A 20,132-nucleotide genomic window follows, 5' to 3' on the forward strand; every position below is an offset into this window, starting at 1 on the left:
GTAATTTTTTTTCCAGTGGTTTAATATGTAATGCTTTCTTTTTGTTTATCCATTCTCTTATATTCTCTCTTTCTTTTTCTCTCTTTCTTTTTCTCTCTTTCTCTCCCTCTCTCTCTCACTACATATATATAGATAGATAGATATATATAGATAAAGGCCTATAAAGATATACATATTACTCTTTCTATTACTATAGCTTGCCCTTTCTCTACATTTTATATATGAAATTACCTTAATCTCTTCATCTCTCTCTCTCTCTCTCTCTCTCTCTCACTCACTGGCATTATACAGAAGTAGTAAGATCTATTTTACTTTGAGATACTTTGTGTGTCTGTATGGGTGTGTGTGTGCGCGTGTGTGTGTGTGTGTGTGCCAATTTTCGTTTATCACTTTACCATTTTTTTTACTTTTTACTTTCCTAAAAAAAATTATTTTCCATGTAATTTTTAACCCACTATTTTAACCTATCTTTATTGTTTTTTTACCATTACTTACCTAATGCACCTAATGTTATATTTTATTTTAATATTGTTTTTACTAATCCCAAATTGAAAATGTTATTGAGAAAAATATTTATTCCTTGAACGCAGTTCGGTTACTGATATTGAGAGCCAGTGACAGTTATCCTGTTGGCACATAGTGTTACCGTTTTCTGGCCCATGTCACAGGTGAGGGGAAAGAGGGGGAGGAGCTAACAGGGTGCATATTCAAGGGTACTTCTGACCTCTGTTTATGTTTCTTTACTGAATATTACGTCACGCCTGTGTTCCTACACGCTTCGATGAACACCGTGACAATGATCTCTGGAAAGAGAAGGGTTGGTTGACAGTCTAGCGATGGCTGCCTGGCTATATGGTATCGAGACCAATTGTTATAGTAGACCTGGGACATGGTAAAGAGTGGTCAGTCGAGACCGATAGCTTTTTCGACTGCCCAATCGTTGACACGTCACAATTCTGCAATCAGGCCCATATAACGATTGGTCTGGTGGTATGCGCTTTGGACTGTCCACTGGAGGGTCCCGAGTTCTAAACCTTATAGCTCTCATCGCCTGCTGCCCTACGAGAGGTTAGGTCAAGGACATAGAGATCTGAACTTGTATTTATGAATCTCAATTTTAAAAATTTCAGTTTTAGCCATGATTAAAATATTTCTCACCATTTATATGTGATTTTCTTCATATAAGGTGTATATTATGATTGACGTGACATTCTGCTATTTAATAATGCAATCATGTGTTTAATTCTGGTTTTGTAAGTTACTAGCGGAAGTGTTGCATATTTACATAGATACAATGACAAGATGAAATTCCGGGTATATTTGTTTGGCTAAAAACAAAATGTCAAAGAAAACAAGATGGATTTGGGGAGATAAAGAAAAATAAACAGTAGGCAGACATTGGATTAAGCAATGAAGTTAGTTCTAGAGACTCGGAGGGCGATCTAGCGAGTTAAGGAGTCATAGGCCTACTAGTCAGTAGTGTTGATAACTGCAGTGTGATCTACCGCACGAACACAGCCAGGGGCAGAAATATATATCCCCCCCCCCTTTTATCTAGGTCACATCGACACCAATCGTTATAGAAGGCCTGAAGGCAGACCTGCAACGTCACAACTTGTGGGAAGTGAAACCAACGGCTCGTTGCCATTTCATAGGTCTGTACGACGCGGCAAATAGCTATTGTTCTCCATCGACCACAGACTACAGGTCAGTGTTGAGGTCTGCTATAACGACTGGTCTCAGATTGGCAAGGTGAATCCCCTACACAAAAAAAAGCCCCTAGTCTCTGAGGACACAACTACGCTACATCCAATTGTGATCCAATTATTCCCTTGACAAGTTCAGATTTTATAATCCTTTCAATAAAGTAAGTAAAGTTTCCCTTTCAGACCTTGCGATCAATGAGACAGATGATGTTATGGTCATCTGTTTCGTTGACCAACGGTTAACTCGCAGGGTATCATGTGGTCATCACAAAGACCAACCGCCTTTACTTTTCCCCAACTAATGTCAACCAATGATCCCGAAGTTGAAAATCCCAGTCTTCACCAAGTTTTGAACCCGGGAATCCAAAAGCCGAGCGCTTAACCACTCAGTCCGCTATTTCAATAAAACCGCTTCATTTTTTTATTAATTTTTTAAAAATTATTAATTTTCTTTTTAAGTCACACTCAACCCTCAGATTTTTAATTAATTTTTTTTTTAAAGAGAAATTTGATATGGTAGCACTATTATTAGGTTGCGAATAGAAAATCTAAATTGACCACCTGCGGACAGTGGTTATGCTTGCCCTGTGTGTGGTAAAATATGTAGGTCACAGCTGGGGCTGTGCAGCCACGGGAAATACTGCATTCCTCACTAATCTTCGTACTGGAAAACAAGCCTTAGTGTTATTGTTATTACGTTAATATGGACACCACTCTATATTGTTTAATATTACCTGTCTTTCTCTTCGCCATTTCGTTCCCTTTTCAAGTTCTCGGCACGCGTCTATAGGACTCCCTTCCTCCCCCCCCCCTACCTCGTGATCTACTTCAGCGACCGCGCACGCCAGTCTCAAAGGCTGATAGGTGAAGAAGGAATCAGCGATTTTTCCTTGCTAAATGTATGCTAAACTTATTCAACATGGGCTCTTTAATTGGCAGCCCCTTATTATGACTATTGGAGATTTTCACGAGAAACTAAACAATGCAAAGGACGCCAAACTGTTGCTTACTAAACATTGAGAATTCAGCTTTCAATTTAACAATGTCTCATTGCATAAACAATCTCTAGTTGCTCAATTATTTTTATATAAGTTATTTTATTTTATGTATTCTGAGCTACGAACAAAAGAGAGAGCTTTGGATTCTGCAGTGCCCTAGAGTACACAAAACAAATGTACCTCCTTTACCTCTTAGCAACTATTGTTAGGCCTCTTAGTATTAACTCTGTCTCTTCTTATTAAATATAACATCGTTGATTTGTCCCCATTAAATTAAATTTATTTTTGGTTCTATAAACTAAAATTTGTGTTCTATATAAGGAGCAGGCAGTCTCCTATAATTCTGTGCCAAGGTTCACGCTTTCTACTTACAAACAAACATGTTATTTAAGTTTGATAGTAACAGGATAGAATGCAGTAATATTAAAAATGAACAATTCTGTCAAAGGTGGAAAAATAATTCCGTAGATAAAGAGTTAAAACAGATGCGAATGTAAAATATGCTAAAGAACTCTATGACATTTCTAATCAAAGTAATTTTAACACCACGCCTACAGACATAGTGATAAGTAGGATTTGAACCAAGGATCTGCTCAGTATTGTGTATGTGTGTAACTGTGTTGTTTTGTTTGTATAATGCATACGACCTGTAATGTTAACAGGTCATGATTACATTCTTAAAAACTTTTTTTGTACATAAGAAAGTCAAACTGATATAGATCTAGATTTAACACTGTGTGTAAGTCCTGTGGACTTTCTGCACTATCTGGAAGAGTGGTAGGCCTAGACTGACGTTTCTGCGTACATTTTTGTGTGTGTAGAGTACAAGATCTGGCTAATAGATGTATTTGTAATGTATGGTAGTGTCAAGAGTAAACTTTGCCACGTGACTTGTGTGCGCTAAGCTCTAGTCAGAGGCGCAGCTGAGCGTGAACATTTAGGGACAGGAATCCCCTTTTCTTTCATATCTATTTACCATTGGGAACTTATTACATGTTTTAATTTCGTTGATGCCGGGAGGGGGGGTATTACGATGATAGATGAAAATAAGCCAAATAAAAGAAAAAAAAAATTGTAAGGGGAAGAACTTCACATTTATAGTCATATATCTAAATACTTTATGATAGAGTCCTTTTTCAATATAAATGAAAATTAATTAGCAACCACTATTTAATTAACTAATTAATATAAATTTATTGACTGATTCATGTTTTATTAGGAACAGTTGATATTTGTGTAAAGTTTCAACTTGATTCGAGAATGGGAAGTGGGAGAAATAACGTGTGCACAAATTGTGACACACAGACAGACAGACAGAGTGAGTTGATAAAAGCTTTGTAATAAAGCTTTGTTTGCTGTTTACGTTTATCGTTTATCGATTCAGCCAATAGCCTCACCTTTCCTCCTCAATAACAGAGTTCGGGCGGAGGGGGTGTTGACATGAACATAAGTCTTGCGCTTTATTAAGACTTTTCTAAGTGAACGACATAAAGTTGAAAACGCCGAAGCCCAAATCTCCTGCGATACTGATCGGGAAAGCGTAAATCTATTTATAGATTGCTTCTGTTCTATCTGTTCTATGGCTTTATCGGAATTTGGATTGGATAACTGCTTTCTGAAACGAAATCTGAAGCTTACCTATCTTAAATATTTATTTCTTATTGTAAATTTATTGTCAATGAGCTGCAGACTGAGGTTTTTCAATGTATAAAGTATAAAAGAAAATTTTTCAAACCTGTAAATAAGATTTTAATTATGCGTACTAACCTAAAATTAAGTACATTTGAAACTAATTTACTTTAATTTATTTACTGACACTTGCTTCCAGAACTGAAGATTCTCAATTTCCACATTTTTAGAAGACCCCCTCAGTTCACGCACCTCTAACCCATACTTGACATTACTTGGAGGAAGTGAAGGCGGTACGCCGTTGATCTGGCCACTTGACTTCCTCGGCCATAAAAAAAAACAGACAACATCATCTACCCTATAGGTCTAAAAATTGGAAAGGGTACTCTTATTTTTTTTTTTTTGTTACTAAGATTCATTTTGGTTATTTCCGTGATGTAATTGTCACCTACACTTTTTGTCTGGCAATACACTAATTTAGACACATTTTTTCCTGTTTTGTTTTTTAACCTTTAATTTCCACTGCCCGCCACCGACCCTTAAACTTTTTATGTCCCCCCCCCTCCCGACACTACCTCTTTCATTGCGACCTCCTTTCCTCTGCCCCTCAGACTATAAATCTCTCACCTCTTTGTGTTATCGTCACTTGTGAAAATATATTCGAAATCATGTCTACCTAAAATAAAACAAAACTTATTTATTTCTTATGATTTGCATTAGCAGTGGCTAATCGAACCCTTACCATACTCCCTGCGTCCCTACCAATACCCCTTCCTACTCCCTGTCAATGGCTAAGTGGTAAAGAGCTTGGTTTCCAAAACTGACGTGTGACTTGAGCTCTAGTCCTGGTGAAGAATGTGCTTTTGAAATTTGGAATTTCTTACTACGTCCCTTGTTGCACCCATTTCTAACGGCTACCTGACATGTGATGGGAAGTACAAGTGGTAGGTCGTTGAGCTGGCCACATGACACTCTCGTCAACGTTCGTCCATCGACACAAATGACCGTAACCCTTACATCCAATGTCCCCATAGATCGCAAGATCTGAAAAAGGTGAGGGGGGGGGAACCTTTATCAACTACTAACTACCTGGTGGCTGAGTTATAAAACGCATGGCTTCCGAACCAAGGTTAAAATCCAGGTGATGGTTTCTTTCGAGATCCTCAGGGCGCCTCTGAGTCCATTCAGCTCTAATGGGTACCTGCCATTAGTTGGGGGAAAAAGTAAAGGCTGTTGGTCATTGTGCTGGCCACATGACACCCTCGTTAACCGTGGGCCACAGAAACAAATGGCCTATGACAGCATTAGTCCTATAAATCGCTAGTTCCGAAAGGAGAACTCTACTTTTTTTGTTGTACTCCCCCTCCCCTCCCCCCTAGCACTCTGCATCCCCTTCCAAGCCGAAGACAAATAGTGACATTAGATTTCTCTCAGTACGAAGTCAAGCTTTTTGTTTGCGGCGGTAGCTCTTGCTAAACTTAGGTGTTCTATTATTAGTAACCAACAAGCAAATCAAGGCACGGGACCCCACGTGTCCTGCAGAAGTGTAGAAATACCCTTCAGGTTGGTTACCCCGTGACTGCGCGACAAACAGGGTGACTTGACGGTGAAACAGATGTGGGGTTGTTGTTTATTGGATTTGTTCCCCCCCTGCCTCAAAAATATTTAAAATCTCTTAAAGAATTGACAAAGAAAAACCGCGCCTTGCATAAGTCATAGCAGTTCATGCCAAAGCTATGTTAATTATGACTAAAGCGTTATTAGACCTTGATTTCTTTGAATATTCCCACACAAAATAATATTTGGCGAAGGGGGCTATATTACGAAAGAATACTTAAGATTCCTCGAGAGCTTGGTCTCCGGCCTCCCGGTAAGAGGCAAAACCTAATTGGGCTCAATGAGCCACGTACCACGAAAGTGATACAATAATTATCTAGTTAATGAGAGATCCCAGGAAGGAGAGATCGGTGAAAGTAAAATCTCCCTTTTCTGACCTCTGAATAAAATACTGCCATTTGGTCAAGGGTCTTATATAAGAAGGCAACGTTGGCTCCATGTGAACTTTCTGCTAAAGGGAAGCGCCACTCGTGTGCCTAACACTCCCCCCTCAACGTGAATTGAAATCATGTGTATGCAGAATAGCAAATTTACAGTTGTTTGTTATGCGTGCTTCTATGGACATTAGATTTATAACAAACAAAGCTTATTTCCTCTCATTCTGTGTCTAGTCCAGGGGTCGGCAACCTGTGATTCGCGAGCCACATGCGGCTCTTTGGATGTTAAGCTCTTTAATTCCATGCGCAAATATTATTTATTTAATCAAAAGAAAAAAAACATTTAAAAATCATTCTGGTTCGATTAACGAGTTTAAGGCACCGATTCTATCTCTCAGCCACTTGTACTCGCTTTTCAGCGCACCCCTCCCCCATGTCTTGAAATGTAACATATTTGTTGGTGGAAGATATTTAACTTTCTTCTGCCTTATCACGTGATATAGATGAGTCTTGCGACATAAAAGACACAGCACTAGTTGGCCTTGTTGTCAGGTATATGTCTTCACAAAGTCCTAAAGAAGAAATTCTAGGATTGATACCTTTCTCGTGACAAAGATACAGCTAATGTCGTGCAAAAATACATTGAAGACAATATAATCGATAGAATAAAATCGTTTCAATAGCAACTGATGGAGCCAGAAGTATGACAGGAAACAATAAAGAGGCAACTACGATTCTTTGGCGCAAAATAACCCCCCAAATTTTTAACTTTCTCTGCATAATACATCGAAAAGCGCTTTGTGCCCAAATATTTCCTGCCGAAATAGTTGAGGTAATAGCATCTTGTCAAAAGCACTCTATCATCGTCAGTTTCAAGAATTCTTAACGAAACCGAGACTCAGTATTCCGACTCCTTCTTTACAGTAAAGTGTGGTGGCTTTCCAAAGGTAAGGTGTTGAAACGTTTTGCTTTGTGCTTGAATGAAATAAATACATTATTAAATGAAAAAAGCATTAATCACTCTGAATAAGAGAACGACAAATGGTTGCAAGCATTTTACTTTAAGCAGTGAAATTAAATGAGCTGAATCTAAAACTGCAAGGAAAGGAAAACACAGTTTATGTTTTGGTAGAAGAATTGGTTTGTTTTGCAGAAAAATGTATTCTTTTTGCAGAAGATATTCAGAGCGGTCAATTACTTCATTTTCAATTTGTAAAGCAATATTGCGACAAAACCAGTAAAACTGTTGACACGAGTTACTTCAGCACAGTAATAAAGAAAAATTAAAGATAAATTTGCTGACAGATTTGAGCGATTCAAAACAATTGTAGCATTTATAGTAAATCCTCTCAACACAAATTTACGAAATCCACATTGAGCCATTTGGAATTGATTCTGGATCTCTAGAGTCACTATTGATCGATTTAAAAAGGTGAATGTTTTGTGGAGTGGAAAATGTACATTGAACATCAGGTTGGAAGAATTGAAGGTCCAGAGATGTACGTAACGCAACAAAAGTGGACAGGCTTTTATTCCACGCATGGAAAAGTCTTCTGGGCCACTACAGTCAGGTGAAAAAGTTTGCATGTGAAAAACACTATTTATATTAAGATAATTTGGTATTTTTTCTTATGAATAAATACCATGTTTTTTTTTTAATCGAAAAACTTTATTTATGCGAGTACTATTTATTGTTTGGAAGTAAAAATTTCTGTGGCTCTTTAAAAAGGTTGACATTTTGTAAATTGTAATTTTTGGCTCTTCCAACTCAAAAGGTTGCCGACCCCATGTCTAGTCAAAAGTTTGTACACGTTATTTTCAACACACCTAATCTAGGCTAAAAGCTGAAATTTTACCTGACAACACAAGAATCAATAAAACAAATTAACCAATTAGTTAATTAACTATTGGTAATTAATTATTTTGATTGAAATCGAACAAGAAAGAAATGGTACTTGTCTGATATGGAGGAAAAAGTTAAATTATTCCTCTTTTTACTTTGTAGAGATAAAAAGGTAGCCACCTTAAAGCTAGAAACGAACAATAGATGACTACAAATCCTTCTATTTTCATAACCCTTCGCAATAACAGACGTTTGTGTGTTGGCTTGAGGAGGTTTGAGCCCTTATTTCGAATTCAGGGGTCGTTCACCTTTTTTTCCCTAATAAATGCATTTATAAAGCGAACACCCAGATACCCCTTTATTTCCCCTATACCCCTTCCTTTTCTTAACTGGTCCAGACAAGTGATAGGATCATTGCGCATTGCTAAAAGCATGAAATTGAGCTAAACCAAAACAAATGGTAAAAATATTCCTAATCGCATAGTTAATATTGTTAGTCTAGTTCTATTACAAATTAAATTACGTGACTGATCCAAACTAATTGATACAACTATGCTTAATATAATCTTTGTTTTTAAAGTATTTTATTTATTTATTAATGTTTTTTATATTTTGCTTGTTTTCAGTTCTCAAATTTTGAGGGTTTGAGTCTTTGGGCCCATTTTCGTAATTGAAAGATCCCACGGTATCTGGTCTGTGGGGAGAAAGTCATGGACGATGGTGGTTGCGCTTGCGTTTGATAACCGTTATTCTACTACGTTGTATACTCATGTCTATTTAACATCTTCAGCCCATAGGACCGCTTAGCGTCGAAGGGAGACAACCTTTTAAAATAAATAATTACAGCTATCTCCCTTTTTCTCTAGTACTGTTAAACCCTTGATCTTCCATATCACCAATGAGGTGAAGCCATGTCTTTGTTACCTCTGACAATTCCCCCCCCTCCCACTAATATTGCCCCCTCCTCACCCCAGGCTAGAGTGGAGACAAAAGCTACAATGTCCAAGTGTGTATACTATCAACGAGACCCCCCTCGAAAACAGTTCAGATTTCAAGGTCCTCTCCAAAACAGTCTTGATTTCAAGGTCCTCTCCAAAACAGTCTTGATTTCAAGGTTCTCTCCAAAACAGTCTTGATTTCAAGGTCCTCTCCAAAACAGTCTAGATTTCAAGGTCCTCTCCAAAACAGTCTTGATTTCAAGGTCCTCTACAAAACAGTCTTGATTTCAAGGTCCTCTCCAAAACAGTTTTGATTTCCCTTAAGACCAACATTCGCTACTTCACCATTTCATTGCATACATCCTGCTCCTGTAAGAAGGCGGTAAAGATCCTGGATGGCATAGGCGGCGCTTCTTGCTCCCTATTGATACGTCACTAGATTTACAAACTTTTTTTTAAATTGATTTTATGTCAATGTTATCTTAAACACAAATAGGAGAACTATTCTGTAGGGCGGCCCTAGGGGAAGAGCTAGTTAAACAGCACCCGCATTTCAGTGCGTATAGAATGCATTGCTGAGCGTACAACCTCAAACGATATCAACTACCATCCTGTTCCTGATTACATGTTTTTTCAAATGAAAATTTTGAAAAGTCAGATTTAAAAAAAATCATGTTGTTATACTATAAATTAAAGAAGTTTTTTTTTATTTCTTTATAACAAAAAAAGAATAGAAAAAGAATATGACATTCTATTACCCACAATGCTACGTTTTAAGAAATGAAACGTTCATTTTTGCGTTATTGGCCAATGAAGTAAAGCTCATTATCTTAAAGAAAGCCATGACAAATACCCTGGGCTAAAATCCTGGACAAAAATCCTGGGCTAAAGCCCTGGACAAAAATCCTGGGCTAAAACAATGGATAAAAACTCTTGACTAAAACCCTGGGCTAAAACCCTGGACAAAAATATCATAGTCCAAAGCACTGCGATTTCGCAGCTTAGAAAAATGTACGAGAAGTTGTATACATATTTAAATGTCATATTGGTTTTGATTTATTATTAGTTTATATGTTCTCGTAAAGTGGGCAGTGGTCAGTCTTTAGATGAAAATAGTAACAATATCATGGTAAATAATTAAACAAACAAATTGGGATATTCAAAAATCTGTGAAGTACTTTTTCAATACTATTCGAAACGTATCCTGGAATCAGTTATGGAATCTTTACTTTATCTCTTCGACGATGACGGTGTTAAATATCAATGTGAATTTAAACAGATACACATCGAGCCAATGATGAATGCTGATATCACGTGACCCAGTTTGTTCTTTAGACCTTTAAAATGTCAACTATTTAAACTTGGCCGATTTATTTTCTTTTAAACTTGAGATGAACTTTGACCACATTATTGTGCCTAATCAAAGAAGTAACTGTTGGTTGAGTAAGGTTTAGGATGGTGTGGTCAGATGATCAGATCAACCCCTTTTTTCCTAACCTTTCCCTATCCAACATATATATATATATTTATGCATATGTATACCTTTCTCTCTGTTTCTTGTCTCTCTCATTCTCTCATTCTCTCTCTCTCATTCTCTCTCTCTCTCATTCTCTCTTTCTCTCTCTCCCTCTCTCTCTCTCCCTCTCTCTCTCTCTCTCTCTCTCTCTCTCTATATATATATATATATATATATAGATAGATAGATAGATAGATAGATAGATAGATAGATAGATAGATAGATAGATAGATAGATAGATAGATAGATAGATAGATAGATAGATAGATAGATAGATAGATAGATTCTGACCGATTGTAAAATATATAAATGTTTTAGAATAGGATTCTACTTACACATTGAAATTAAACTTTAAAATCAATGTCTGTCTTAATCCCTCTTTGATAAATATCAAGCCAACAAATCCCCAGTTATGTTTTCCTTAGAATCTAAAGTCTTGTGAATTTATCCTTTATTCCCTCAGGTATTCTGTCATTAAAGCTTGAGTCCTGATACACTAACCCCTAGTTTAAACGGAAACTATGGACAAGTACAGGATACAAACTTAATGCAAGCTTCATAAATAGAACTAGACACGGCAAAGGAATAGAGAAAGATAAGAGTTACCGGCATTTTGGAAATAAAAAAATAAAAAGAGTTCAACCCAAGTTAAAAAGAATTCAACCCAAGTTAAAAAGAATTCAACCCAAGTTAAAAAGAATTCAACCCAAGTTAAAAAGAATTCAACCCAAGTTAAAAAGAATTCAACCCAAGTTAAAAAGAATTCAACCCAAGTTAAAAAGAATTCAACCCAAATTAAAAAGAATTCAACCCAAGTGTAGAGACCTGAACCTCTTTCTGTTTCATCGACAGAACTAAGCTTCATCACGTATTTAACAAGAAATAGATGGTGCTAAAAAAAAGATGGCGAAATGATTTCATCCACCGCTGGCAAAGTTTCCTTTTCAAATCTAGGACTAGATCGGCCACTAACGGAACGGTGACGTAATAGTTATGTTTTTAAAAATAGCAATTGAAATCGTTGGTGAGCCTTCACGTACTTTGGCTCCAATTAACAGAAAGAATCAGTCTCTTGCATCATAATCAAGGAATCTGGCAGTGTTCATGTCTTTTTAGATATCTGGCAGTTTTCATCGTGGTTCTCATGTCTCTGTAGATATCAGGCAGTGTTCATCAATTTCCTCTTAACTCTAGATATCTGGCAATGTTCTTGATGGTTCTCATGTCTCTGTAGATATCTGACAGTGTTCTTCATGGTTCTCACGTCTCTAGGTATCTGTCAGTGTTCATCATGGTTCTTATGTCTCTAGATATCTGGCAGTGTTCTTCATGGTTCTCACGTCTCTGTATATAACAGTCAGTGTTCATCATGGTTCTCAGGTCTCTGTAGATATCTGACAGTGTTCTTCATGGTTCTCACGTCTCTAGGTATCTGTCAGTGTTCATCATGGTTCTTATGTCTCTAGATATCTGGCAGTGTTCTTCATGGTTCTCACGTCTCTGTATATAACAGTCAGTGTTCATCATGGTTCTCAGGTCTCTGTAGATATCTGACAGTGTTCTTCATGGTTCTCACGTCTCTAGGTATCTGTCAGTGTTCATCATGGTTCTTATGTCTCTAGATATCTGGCAGTGTTCTTCATGGTTCTCACGTCTCTGTATATAACAGTCAGTGTTCATCATGGTTCTCAGGTCTCTGTAGATATCTGACAGTGTTCTTCATGGTTCTCACGTCTCTAGGTATCTGTCAGTGTTCATCATGGTTCTTATGTCTCTAGATATCTGGCAGTGTTCTTCATGGTTCTCACGTCTCTGTATATAACAGTCAGTGTTCATCATGGTTCTCAGGTCTCTGTAGATATCAGTCAGTGTTCATCATGGTTCTCATGTCTCTAGATATCTGTCAGTGTTCATCATGGTTCTCACGTCTCTGTATATATCAGTCAGTGTTCATCATGGTTCTCAGGTCTCTTAGATATCAGTCAGTGTTCATCATGGTTCTCATGTCTCTAGATATCTGTCAGTGTTCTTCATGCTTCTCACGTCTCTAGATATCTGTCAGTGTTCATCATGGTTCTCACGTCTCTGTATATATCAGTCAGTGTTCATCATGGTTCTCAGGTCTCTTAGATATCTGTCAGTGTTCATCATGGTTCTCACGTCTCTAGATATCTGTCAGTGTTCATCATGGTTCTCACGTCTCTGTATATATCAGTCAGTGTTCATCATGGTTCTCATGTCTCTAGATATCTGTCAGTGTTCATCATGGTTCTCACGTCTCTGTATATATCAGTCAGTGTTCATCATGGTTCTCAGGTCTCTTAGATATCAGTCAGTGTTCATCATGGTTCTCATGTCTCTAGATATCTGTCAGTGTTCTTCATGCTTCTCACGTCTCTAGATATCTGTCAGTGTTCATCATGGTTCTCACGTCTCTGTATATATCAGTCAGTGTTCATCATGGTTCTCAGGTCTCTTAGATATCTGTCAGTGTTCATCAAGGTTCTCATGTCTATGTAAATATCTGGCAGTGTTCTTCATGGTTCTCTCGTCTCTAGATATCTGGCAGTGTTCATCATGGTTCTTACGTCTCTAGATATCTGGCAGTGTTCTTCATGGTTCTCCCGTCTCTAGGTATCTGTCAGTGTTCATCATGGTTCTTATGTCTCTATATATCTTTCAGTGTTCATCATGGTTCTCACGTCTCTGTATATAACAGTCAGTGTTCATCATGGTTCTCAGGTCTCTGTAAATATCTGGCAGTGTTCTTCATAGTTCTCTCGTCTCTAGATATCTGTCAGTGTTCATCATGGTTCTCTCGTCTCTAGATATCTGTCAGTGTTCATCATGGTTCTTACGTTTCTAGATATCTGGCAGTGTTCTTCATGGTTCTTACGTCTCTAGGTATCTGTCAGTGTTCATCATGGTTCTCACGTGTCTAGATATCTGGCAGTGTTCTTCATGGTTCTCATGTCTCAGTAGATACCTGGCAGTGTTCATCATCGTTCTCATGTCTCAGTAGATACCTGGCAGTGTTCATCATGGTTCTCACGTCTCTAGGTATCTGTCAGTGTTCATCATGGTTCTCATGTCTCAGTAGATACCTGGCAGTGTTTCCCCCTGTGGAACGGTGCAACAGGTAAGCAAGGTTTTCTTACATCCTCACCACGTGCAGGCGTTCTGTTTCCCTTTATTTCTTCATTTTCTCTTTCCTCCTCAATCCCCTTCCTCTTTTGTTCCCTGCTCACTCACCTGTTCCGTTCTGTCTCTCATAGGACCGCACGACATGATTGAAATACGGATACCTTGTTACCCATAATACAATATAATTATTTAATACAATACCACCTACATTTTTGTCATCAAAGAAATAGAAGAGATTTTGTCAAATTTATTTCATGTAGAAATTTACAACTTCTCTGATACTAAAAGCAACAACAAGAAAAAAAAATCAATCAGAAATATATCGATCATTTTATTGGCTTATAAATTTATATGCGACGTGATAACATTTTATCATTTTGCAATAAGGAAACACTTTCAGTTTACCTCCCTTGTCGAACCTATTGATTTTGACTATAACCTCCCTTGTCGAACTTATTGATTTTGACTATTACGTGTCGTGCTCAGACATACAAGATAAGAAACATGTAATGTGATTTGACAAAGGTGCCATATACCATACAAGATAAGGATAAGCCTTTGAAGGACGCGAACCATTACCATATAACATTTGTATCATGACCTGGTTATATTATGTTTTTCAACTTATGCAATAAGATTATATGCATTTAAATAACTGAAAATACCAAATCAAATGAGAAGTGAGAATACACTCTATATTTAACTTCGCCGTTTGAAGATTCGCCAATCAATGTCAAAATCTTAATACGTAATAAAGTTTCCATTTCAGACAATGTGATCTATAGGGCAGATGAGGTAAACAGTCGTCTGTTTTTGGAGCTAATGAGGGTGTCATGTGGCCAGCACACCAACCAACCGCCTTTACTTTTCCCCAATAAATTTCAGGCACTCATTAGAGCTGGGTGGACTCAGAGGCGACCAAAGATCCGAAATTAAAAATCCCAATCTTCACCAGGATTCAAACCCAGGACTCCCGGTTCGTAAGCCAAGTGCCTTACCGCTCAGCCACCGCTTCTCCCAAAATCTTCAATGCAAAAAATGCACTTGAACACATGGCGAGATTGCACGTCTTTACAGTGTAGAAACAATCCCAAATGGTGTCAGATTGGGAAATGAAAAGGTAGTTGAAGTTAGGAGTGCACTGTCCTCCTCGTTGTGGACTAACTGAATGTATCAAAGATTGCGGAAAGCTGTGAAGGAATATTTATTTATGACCAGGTATTTAGTGTAGGCTCACAAAGAGGAGTGGCTCAACCAGTGGGCATCAGGAAACAAAGGCAGAGATATGTAAACAGAAATGACCACGCCAAACATACTGGACAGTATTAACTTCCAACCCCACAAAGAGCAATCTACAAGCTTTCAACTAAGAACAGGACACACATCTCTGTTAAATTACCATCTGAACAAAATAAATCCCACACACCTACCCCTTTGTAGACACTGAACCCACCTTTATGAAACCATAAACCATATCCTCTTTAATGCCCCTCCCTAATCCAACTTAGGCAGACCCTACTTCCACTACAGCCCAACATAACCAACACCCTATACACAGTGCTGAACACCTAAAGAGAACAGCACACTATTCTTTTCCTTGGCACAGTCTGCAAAAGAGCTCACAGCTCAGCAGCAAAAAAGCTGGCTAGAAGAGAAAAGACCAGCTATAGAAAAAGATAAAGAAGAAATAATTCACTACAAACTTATAAAGAGATAAATAAAAATCACTAAAAGAGTTAAAACCCGTTTAAGCATGGCATCCTCTGTCGTTTGCATAGTGTGGAAAATCTGTAAAATAACATTGGCTTTGAAATAAAAATAACACTGTAATCTTCTTTAATAGTCTCTTAATACTAAAGGAAAATCCAAGCCTTAGTTAGTAAATGCTACAGAGAAATGCTGGATATCAGATACCATTAATTAATAAACATCAAAATAATAAAGTTATGCAATTTATTCAAAATCTGCCTGTAATTAAATAATTAACCAAATAATAAGCCAATAATAAACTGAATTCATATAGAGCTAAAAACGTTGAATACGATTAAGGTAGCGTAACGTTTCAAAACATATTCACGCACATGTCATGATAATCCAACAAACCAAAAAGGAAGTAACAAGGGTCCCCTAGTCCAGGGGTCGGCGACCTGTGACTCGCGAGCCACATGCGGCTCTTTGGATGTTAAGCTGCGGCTCTTTAACTCCATGCGCAAATATTATTTATTTTATCAAAAGAAAAAAAACATTTAAAAATCATTCTGGTTCGATTATTAGGCACCGATTCTATCTCTCAGCCACTTGTACTCGCTTTTCAGCGCACCCCTCCCCCTCGTCTTGAAATGTAACTTATTTGCAGGTGGAAGATATTTAACTTTCTTCTGCCTTATCACGTGATATAGATGAGTCTTGCGACATAAAAGACACAGCACTAGTTGGCCTTGTTGTCAGGTATATGTCTTCAAAAAGTCCTAAAGAAGAAATTCTAGGATTGATACCTTTCTCGTGACAAAGATACAGCTAATGTCGTGCAAAAATACATTGAAGACAATATAATCGATAGAATAAAATCGTTTCAATAGCAACTGATGGAGCAAAAAGTATGACAGGAAACAATAAAGAGGCAACTACGATTCTTTGGCGCAAAATAAACCCCCAAATTTTTAACTTTCTCTGCATAATACATCGAAAAGCGCTTTGTGCCCAAATATTTCCTGCCGAAATAGTTGAGGTAATAGCATCTTGTCAAAAGCACTCTACCATCGTTAGTTTCAAGAATTCTTAACGAAACGGAGACTCGGTATTCCGACTCCTTCTTTACAATAAAGTGTGGTGGCTTTCCAAAGGTAAGGTGTTGAAACGTCTTGCTTTGTGCTTGAATGAAATAAATACATTATTAAATGAAAAAAGCATTAATCACTCTGAATAAGAGAACGACAAATGGTTGCAAGCATTTTACTTTAAGCAGTGAAATTAAATGAGCTGAATCTAAAACTGCAAGGAAAGGAAAACACAGTTTATGTTTTGGTAGAAGAATTGGTTTGTTTTGCAGAAAAATGTATTCTTTTTGCAGAAGATATTCAGAGCGGTCAATTACTTCATTTTCAATTTGTAAAGCAATATTGCGACAAAACCAGTAAAACTGTTGACACGAGTTACTTCAGCACAGTAATAAAGAAAAATTAAAGATAAATTTGCTGACAGATTTGAGCGATTCAAAACAATTGTAGCATTTATAGTAAATCCTCTCAACACAAATTTACGAAATCCACATTGAGCCATTTGGAATTGATTCTGGATCTCCAGAGTTGCAATTGATCGATTTAAAAAGGTAAATGTTTTGTGGAGTGGAAAATGTACATTGAACATCAGGTTGGAAGAATTGAAGGTCCAGAGATGTACGTAACGCAACAAAAGTGGACAGGCTTTTATTCCACGCATGGAATAGTCTTTCGGGCCACTACAGTCAGGTGAAAAAGTTTGCATGTGAAAAACACTATTTATATTAAGATAATTTGGTATTTTTTCTTATGAATAAATACCATGTTTTTTTTTTAATCGAAAAACTTTATTTATGCGAGTACTATTTATTGTTTGGAAGTAAAAAATTTTGTGGCTCTTTAAAAACGTTGAAATTTTGTAAATTGTAATTTTTGGCTCTTCAAACTCAAAAGGTTGCCGACCCCAGCCCTAGCATATGTAGTCTAACAAACCAAAAAGGAAGCAACAAGGGTCCCCTAGCATATGTAGTCTAACAAGTGGACAAAGGAAGAGACTAACAGCTAGGATAGTTGGGACAGAGCTCTGCTATGCTCAAAATATGATCCAGCTTTTGCAATTTAAAAAAAAAATAGTTTTCTGCCAGGCTCACACCAATCGGAGGCCCTATGTGTCTGCCTTGTTTGCCTATGCCTAAGGTCGGCCTTGATGTAAGACATGACTCTCTGTCAAAGGTCATCCTCCAATGTTCAGTGGAGAGAGCAGGAAGAAATGATTTGGTTACGCAAACTGTCACAGCATCTCTACAAAGAAAAGTAAGTCCTTCGAAGAGCGGGTCTGCAAGCATCCACACAATCCTGATGCAGTCCCAGATGCGATGGGCAGGACACGTCTGCAGAATGGAAGACCGCCGCATCCCTAAACGACTCCTGTATTGCCAATTAAGGGAAGGAAAGTGCTCTCAAGGCGGACAAAGAAAACGCTTCAGGGACACCCTCAAAGCTTCTCTGAAGGCGTTCAGCATAGACCCAGCCACCTGGGAGACAGAGGCACATGACAGAGCATCATGGCGTCGCGCTGTGAAAACTGGCGCACAAATTACTGAGGACAAGAAAAAAGCGCTGGCCGAAGAAGAGACGAGATGAAAAGCAAGGCCTTTGACATTAGTAGTGATGGGAACTAAACTAACTTTTAAAAGTTAAACTAAAACTAGTTTTCAACTAAAATAAAGTAGTTAAACTAAAACTAGTTTTCGACTAAAATAAAGTAGTTAAACTATTAGTTTATCTTGAATTTCAAAATATAGTTAAACTAAACTGGAGAAAATTAATTAAACTTTAAATAACTTTTTTTGGGTGGGGGGAGGGTGCTGTGTCGAACTAGACCCATATAGATATAATCATCCGACAGTATGCCAATGTAGAAATGTTTATCCATAATAAAATCAGTATTAAGGAGTATGTTTCTTACATAAACGTTAGTGCACAATAAAATAAAATTAAAAGATGTCTAAATAAATATGTGTGCTTGTACTTTTGCCTTGAATTAAAACCTTTAGAAAAGAATGGTACTCTTTTAAAAAAAATTATATTAAATTATTATATAAAGGAAAATATTACTAAAGTTTAAAATCTCATTTAATAACAGATTTAGAATTTCAAATTTAGATCTAGTAGGCCTAACTAAAATAGAAACCAAACCGTTGGAGTTTTAAGAAACATTTGACATGTATAACTATTTTACCGTGTAAACTACATGCTTCACTAATCATGTCTAGGTGCTATTTTCTTGTCTGACCACTAAAAATACAACTAACACTATTGCATAACCGTTTAACGCGCAAGGGAAAAAAAACAGATTGGTCTTGTCATTATGGACTGCACACTCAGTACACAGTATAGGCCTACACGTGTACGTCTATCTGGCCAGTTTGTTAAAATCAGTCGGACACACCGTCTATTTATTTTTTGGGCAAGGAGGGTGTGTAACTATTTTAGCGTAAAGATATATCTACGAACATGCTTGACTAGCTACGCCAGTGTGTTATTTTCTTGTCTGACCTCTACACAATATTGCATAACGCGTAATGAAAAAAATGCAGGGTAGTTGGTCACAGTCTATTTACTTTATGGTCAGAGAGAATGTGGATTAAGATTTTTTTGTTCTAGAGTTGGTTATCCTAATGCTTTTAGATCTATATAGGTCTAGCTGTCGATTTAGACTTAGATCTCAAAAATACGTCTTATTTCTTAAGACTATAAAAAGGGTGTACTTGATATTCCTGCAGTTAAACAATATTGTTTGCCGCAAATGAATTGATTAAAACCACTAAATATTGACCTAACTCACTAATCAGATTCCCACTAGAAACAGAATTTAAGCACCTCCACGTGGCTCACAAACAAATTGGGAACAACCTCATTCATAATATTGCATAGAAGCTTTTGGCAAAAAATGTTTAACATTTTATAATACTGCTACTTTCAGTTGCAAATATTTACTCCCATAGCTTCTACCAGCATCTTACTTTTACTTTCTTCAAATGAAGACTGACTAAATAGTTGTTAACTGCATTCTTTTTTTTTTTTTGCTAATCAAAGTTATTGATATCACATGACCAGAAAACAGGGATGTGTGTTTCAACCCTGACCACATGTTGAAAAGTTGTACAAATTTTAATTAAACTTTTTAATTAGTAACTAAAAAAATTAATTAAACTACGATTTTAACTAAACTTTTTGTTATCTAGTTAAACAATGGCCTTAATTATTATTTTTTAGTTAAACTAAATGTTTCTAACTTTTAAGTTAACTTTTGCCCACCACTTGATATTAGCTCCAGCTGGAATATCCTGCCCAGTGTGCAGCCAAACATTCCGGGCTCACATAGGTCTCACCAGCCACAAGAAGAGGCATAAAACCCCAGTGCAAAGCCCTCAGTCCTCTGGATTACAAAAGTGATCATCATAGTCGACCAGCGGCGTAGCATACGCCGATATTTTGCAGGACCGGCCTTAGGCCACTGCAAACTATGCGTTCGCAGTTGTTCCCGCACTTTCATAGGACCCGCACTTTCATAGGGCCCGCGCTAATTCTAGGTGTATAAATTATTAATTTAAACCATATTATAACTTACAACGCGCCCTTCT

General features: G+C 37.3%; 1 protein-coding gene across 2 annotated transcripts in view; it reads right to left on the reverse strand.

Moving 5' to 3' along the window:
• LOC106062757 (proton channel OtopLc-like) overlaps nucleotides 1-11,107 on the reverse strand; it is a 79,991-nt gene extending 68,884 nt beyond the window's left edge. The window contains exon 1 of one of the 2 annotated variants that reach the window (XM_056015136.1): nucleotides 10,960-11,107. The gene's annotated coding sequence lies outside the window, so the exon portion shown is untranslated. Of the gene's footprint in view, nucleotides 1-495; nucleotides 656-10,959 lie in introns of those variants that run through there. The other variant, XM_056015135.1, reaches the window with a different exon arrangement.
• Between the last annotated feature and the right edge of the window lie 9,025 nt (nucleotides 11,108-20,132).

Source organism: Biomphalaria glabrata, chromosome 17 (assembly GCF_947242115.1).
Source record: "Biomphalaria glabrata chromosome 17, xgBioGlab47.1, whole genome shotgun sequence".
Classification (NCBI taxonomy): Eukaryota; Metazoa; Mollusca; class Gastropoda; family Planorbidae; genus Biomphalaria; species Biomphalaria glabrata.